The sequence below is a fragment of the Podarcis melisellensis genome, assembly GCF_964234715.1.
Source record: "Podarcis melisellensis genome assembly, chromosome: 1".
Classification (NCBI taxonomy): domain Eukaryota; kingdom Metazoa; phylum Chordata; class Lepidosauria; order Squamata; family Lacertidae; genus Podarcis; species Podarcis melisellensis.
In genome coordinates this window covers 116,477,022-116,483,021 of record NC_138528.1, presented here as the reverse complement: position 1 = coordinate 116,483,021, position 6,000 = coordinate 116,477,022, and positions in this window count along the sequence as shown.

Sequence of the window (6,000 nt, the reverse complement as noted above, 5' to 3'; positions counted from 1 at the left end):
AGTGCACCTCTACTGGTGAAGTCAAAACGCTGGAGGATCACAGCACCTGCTGTGGCTGCAGAAACCAGTAACTCGTAACTACTGCCTCCCGTGTTGTTGTCGCTGCATTAGTAGCACCGAAGAGACCTCTCTGGAGAGCAAACCTGGGCAGGTGTGTATGGAGGTCTTGGGCTGCCCAAATGACAAGACCCTCTTGGTCTTCAAAGGAAAGCAAATCAATACTTTTGACACCAGCTTGGCTGCAGGAGTTGCTGGAAGGAGGCGTACAAGACACCATCCAACAGTCTTAGGAACTCCACTCCAGATTTGTGTAGAGTCTACTCCTTAGCTTTTTCTTCTTTATTTAAACTTGTATACCGCCCTTCATCCGAAAATCGCGACCCCATGGACCAGAGCACGCCAGGCACTCCTGTCTTAAACTGCCTCCCGCAGTTTGGTCAGACTCATGTTTGTAGCTTCGAGAACACTGTCCAACCATCTCGTCCTCTGCTGTCCCCTTCTCCTTGTGCCCTCCATCTTTCCCAACATCAGGGTCTTTTCCAGGGAGTCTTCTCTTCTCATGAGGTGGCCAAAGTACTGGAGTCTCAGCTTCAGGATCTGTCCTTCCAGTGAGCACTCAGGGCTGATTTCCTTCAGAATGGAGAGGTTTGATCTTCTTGCAGTCCATGGGACTCTCAAGAGTCTCCTCCAGCACCAGAATTCAAAAGCATCAATTCTTTGGCGATCAGCCTTCTTGATGGTCCAGCTCTCACTTCCAACATAAACATACCAGATGAAAACTCAAAGTACTTAATAAATCAAAAGCAACCAACAACCTCCCCTCCTACAGACGCATTTAAACAACTATAGAATATTCATCAGCCAAATGCCTGGCTGAAGAGAAACTTCTTCTGAATATTTGTGTTTCTATGCACCTCTTAACTATAACAAAATGAATATTACTACCTGTTCCAGACTCACGTGTGAGATCTCATAACTAAGAGCTGGCTGTTGCTGACAATGGAGTGGGAAATTCTGTTACCACTCAAGTTACTTTTTAGCAGTACAGTGGCACCTCGGGTTAAGTACTTAATTTGTTCCGGAGGTCCGTTCTTAACCTGAAACTGTTCTTAACCTGAAGACCACTTTAGCTAATGGGGTCTCCTGCTGCTGCTGCGCCACCGGAGCACGATTTCTGTTCTCATCCTGAAGCAAAGTTATTAATCTGAAGCACTATTTCTGGGTTAGCGGAGTATGTAACCTGAAGCGTATGTAACCCGAGGTACCACTGTATTAATGTTAACTACTTGTTTTCGAAAGCTGCATCCCACTGCCATTCCTTTGCTCTGTACAACTGATGGCAGATCTTGGCATACCTCTCTATCAGCATACAACACATATCCCGGCAACAGAGACTCTCCCACATTTCCTGGATATTTAAAAAGGGCTCCAGCAGCAGAAACCCTTAGGCAATTTTTTTCCCGACTCAGCAAAACACAACCCTAATTTTGGTATCTCACGGTAGTGATTAGAGGTGGCGTGCAACTTTTGTAACATCAAAGGCTCCCGCCCCAATATTTTTCCCCCAAACCTTGGGCATCCTCTAAGATATAGTTACCAGATTTTTTAAAATGAATCCGGGGACACTCCCCCCCTTTTTTTTGAAGCTGAGTAGCAACAGGGAGTCAGTAGTGGGGATGGTGAGGCAAAAGACCCTGGGCCCAAGCACACATGCATATTGCATAAAGGTGCAAAGCCCTTCTTTCGCACCCTGTGAAACATAAATGCACAGAGTTTTTGAAAAACTGGGCAACTGTTTGCCACCTGCCCGTGACTCCCGAGCCTCCCCCAATCTCCTCCCCGCTTCCCCCTTTGTTTTGACTGAAGGGCTTTGCACCTTGCCTGATAGAGAAACTGTTAAGTTGTGGGTGAACATATCAGATGACACAGCGATTCTTCAAACAGCTCTTGTTTATTCACAGGCCAGAACAGAACTGAACTGAAGGGTTCAGCCAGCCTGCTTATATAGAGCTCCACTAGAACGCAGCAGTAACCATTTTCTGTAACTATCCAATCACTGAACGTCACTTTCGATCCCTTATTTGCATATGTGGACCTGAACTATCTACAGTATCCCCCTGCTGGCCCAGGGTGAGAACTTCAGTACACAACGGAAACCACTCGCCTTGCGCCCCTCCTGGGCAACGGCTGCCCACCTGCAACTCCTGAGCCTCCCCCAATCTGTTAAAACAAAGGGGGAAGGAGATATGTCCCTGGTACCCCTTCAGCAGTGGCGGTGGCAGCAAGCAGCGAGCAGCTCCTGAAGCCAGTCAGAGCCAACTGCGCTACCAGGCTGGCTCCGGGCTGCTGAGGCTGCCACTGCCACGTTTCCCGGGGACAGATTTGCAAATCTGGGGACTGTCCCCGGGAACCGGGGACATCTGGTAACCCTACTCTAAGACTGATACCTACCTATTGTCTGGGGATGGTGTTGTTTTGGCTTCATGACAACTGTCACTCGGAGAATAAGCTCACTACAGGCATATTGCGTGTCCTTTTCCTGAGAGGTACATCCCACCTACTGCTTAGGAAGAGGCGGGCTTGATTTAAGATCTGAGCTAACGATAATCTGTGAGCTTCTGAGCAATAGGTGCATCCTCTGGTTACACATGAGAGTAGGGAAAGGGGGGGGGAGAGATAAAGCAATTGAGGAAACGCCAATACAGTGGAACCTCGGTTGTCGAACGTAATCCGTTCCGGAAGACCATTCAACTTCTGAAACATTTGACATCTGAGGCGCAAAGGGGCGCCTGCAATTTCCATTGGGAAAATTGGAAAACACGCAGCAGAAGCCGTTCGACTTCCGGGACGTGTTTGAAAACGGAAGCAATTACTTCCGGGTTTCGGCGTTCGAAAACCAAAACGTTTGGCTTCCGAGACGCTCGAACACCGAAGTACCACTATATCTCTTTATATGTGCTGGAAGCTGCCCAGAGTGGCTGGGGCAACGCAGCCAGATGGGTGGGGTATAAATAATAACACAATCACTATTATTATCATCATAATATTTTGCTCTTATAATTCTGCTCTGCCTCTCCCCACCCCTCCATTCCTGCATCTGTGGTATTAGTAATGAATTAAGAATTGCCATTTGCCTTCCTAATGCAAAGTAACAAAACAGCTGTCCCCGTTTGATGGGCACCGATAAGATTTCTGAAGGGATTTAGAGACAGCTTGTTTAGCCGCCGGTGGAATGGCGCTAAGTGAGGCTCCTTAACAAATAGCTCTGGAGGTCTAGCGAGTGGGGAACCTCTACCTGCTGTCATTAATGCACTGTTTCCCTGGGATCTGTTGTCATGTGCGGCTGCTGTACAAACAAATAATGGATTTAAAATGCCTCGCACTCCACGATACAAAGGCTGAAAGCATAAAAGCCACTAATTAGAATAATTTGCCAGGTTTAACATGCTGCGGTATTTATATAAACAGACAATTGAAATCTCCCTCTTACCAGAGGATTAGTTTCGAAATATTGGAGGCCTTTTCTTCCCTCAGCCCCCACCGCACAGAGCTTATTGTTAAGATTTTAAAAACTTACCTCGTAGGGTAGAAAGTTCCGCTCTATAAATCCAAACGATAGAGAGAGCAGTTCTGGAAATGTTGTGCATATAAGGGAATCACAGATGAGTCAACAATGTCCTCTAGCAAGCAAATCCCACCATCTGACGACACTTGTTGTTTGAAACAGGTAGTCATTTGCATTCACGGCTGAACAATCCAAAGAAATTTCTAGGTGCACCACAGCTGGACTGAGAACTGAGCCTCAAGTTATTTATATTTTAGTAACCTCCATGTTAGACTACTGTAATGCGTTATTTGTGGGGCTGCCATGGTAACTGACATTAGTTTTAAAACTAGCACTGCTAACTGGGACCAGGGGATGGGAGTACAATGGTACCTTGGTTCTCAAACTTAATCTGTTCCAGAAGTCCATTCCAAAACCAAAGCTTTCCAAAACCAAGGCACACTTTCCCATAGAAAGTAATGCAAAACGGATTCATCCGTTCCAGACTTTTAAAAACAACCCCTAAAACAGCAATTTAACATGAATTTTACTATCTAACGAGACCATTGATCCATAAAATGAAAGCAATACATGTATTGCAGTCACACAATCAACCAATCAGTAGCTGAACCGGGTTCCACACAATCACAAAAACAAAACAAAACAAAAAGAGCCGCAAAATAAATAGCAAAAACACAAAGACTTCAGCGTAACACTGAAATCGGAAGTGTAATACTCAAAATGGAGCACATTTTACTTCCAGAAAAAGTTTGCAAACCGGAACACTTACTTGCGGGTTTGCAGTGTTTGGGTTCCAAGTTGTTTGAGTACCAAGGCATTTGAGAACCAAGGTACCACTGTATATATTGTCAGTGCTTCATTCAACAGCGGCACTGTTGCCTGGTCCATTTCTAGGTACACTTCAAGGCCAAAGTAAACATACTCTTCGTTTTTGCTGCTTATTAAAAAATGAAACAGCCAGCACAGCAGGATGGGGTGAGCATTATTGGAATCGTGGCTTGTGGGAAGGTTAATCCTTTGCCTCTGTTGTGGTCTGAATCATAAAAAGTGCTTTTATAAATACAGTGGTACCTCGTGTTACGGACGCTTTAGGTTACAGACGCTTCAGGTTACAGACTCTCCTAACCCAGAAATAGTACCTCAGGTTAAAAACTTTGCTTCAGGATAGGAACAGAAATTGTGCGGCAGCGGCGCAAGGCCCCATTAGCTAAAGTGGTACCTCAGGTTAAGAACAGTTTCAGGTTAAGAACTCAGTTCTGTCACCTTTCTATGCTAACAAGTCCTTCATGGACTGAGACCTGGGTGTCTGAAGGATTGATTTCCCTCCAAATCAGTCTAACCCTCCAACTAGATACCTTCTGAAAGTCTCCTGCAAGTACACCTCAGGTGAGCTACAACAGGGGGCACATGTCTATAAGGCCTCTTTAGCAGTGGTGTTCCTTTCACAGAACACACAGGTAAACATTTGCATCCCACTGATTTAAGGCGGATACAATGGTACCTCAGATTACATACACTTCAGGTTACATACGCTTCAGGTTACGGACTCTGCTAACCCAGAAATAGTGCTTCAGGTTAAGAACTTTGCTTCAAGATGAGAACAGAAATCGTGCTCCAGCAGCACGGCAGCAGCAGGAGGCCCCATTAGCTAAAGTGGTGCTTCGGGTCAGTGGCGTAACATGGGGGGTGCAGGGGGGGCCGGCCACACCGGGCGCAACATCTGGGGGTTAGGGTTAGGGGGCGCAAATCCACGGGTTAGGGGGCGCAAATTACTTGCCTTGCCCCGGGTGCTGACAACCCACACTACGCCACTGCTTCAGGTTAAGAACAGTTTCAGGTTAAGAACGGACCTCCGGAACGAATTAAGTACTTAACCTGAGGTACCACTGTGCTTAAAAAGCATACCAATTTATCTGACGGCTTGATTAGGCAAAGATAGCCTTCGCTTACACCTTGGAGATTATTCTGCGCTAAGGCATTTGTAACCATGTACAGTCAAACCTCGGTTGTCGAACGTAATCTGTTCAGGAGGACCGTTCGATTTCCGAAACATTTGACAACTGAGATTGCAAGAGCTTCTTGCAGCGTCACGCAGAAGCAGCGTCTGATGTTCAGGTTCCAAAACACATTGGAAATCTGGAGCATTTACTTCTGGATTTTCAGAGTTCAGGAGCCGAAACGTATGATAACAGAGGCATTTGGGAACCGAAGTTTGACTGTATTTGGAAGCCATGTGACTAAGAATGTGATCCTTCATGCATCAGCCCCACTGAGTTACCTTACACCCAGGTAAGTGTACATAGCATTGCAGCCAAAATGCCATAGAAAGAACAGAGAACCTGTTATGCAAGGCTTCCCTAACTTGGTGTCCTCCAGACTACAACTCCCATCAACCCCTTTGTAGGAATGAATTTAGCTACAGTAGGAGAGAATAT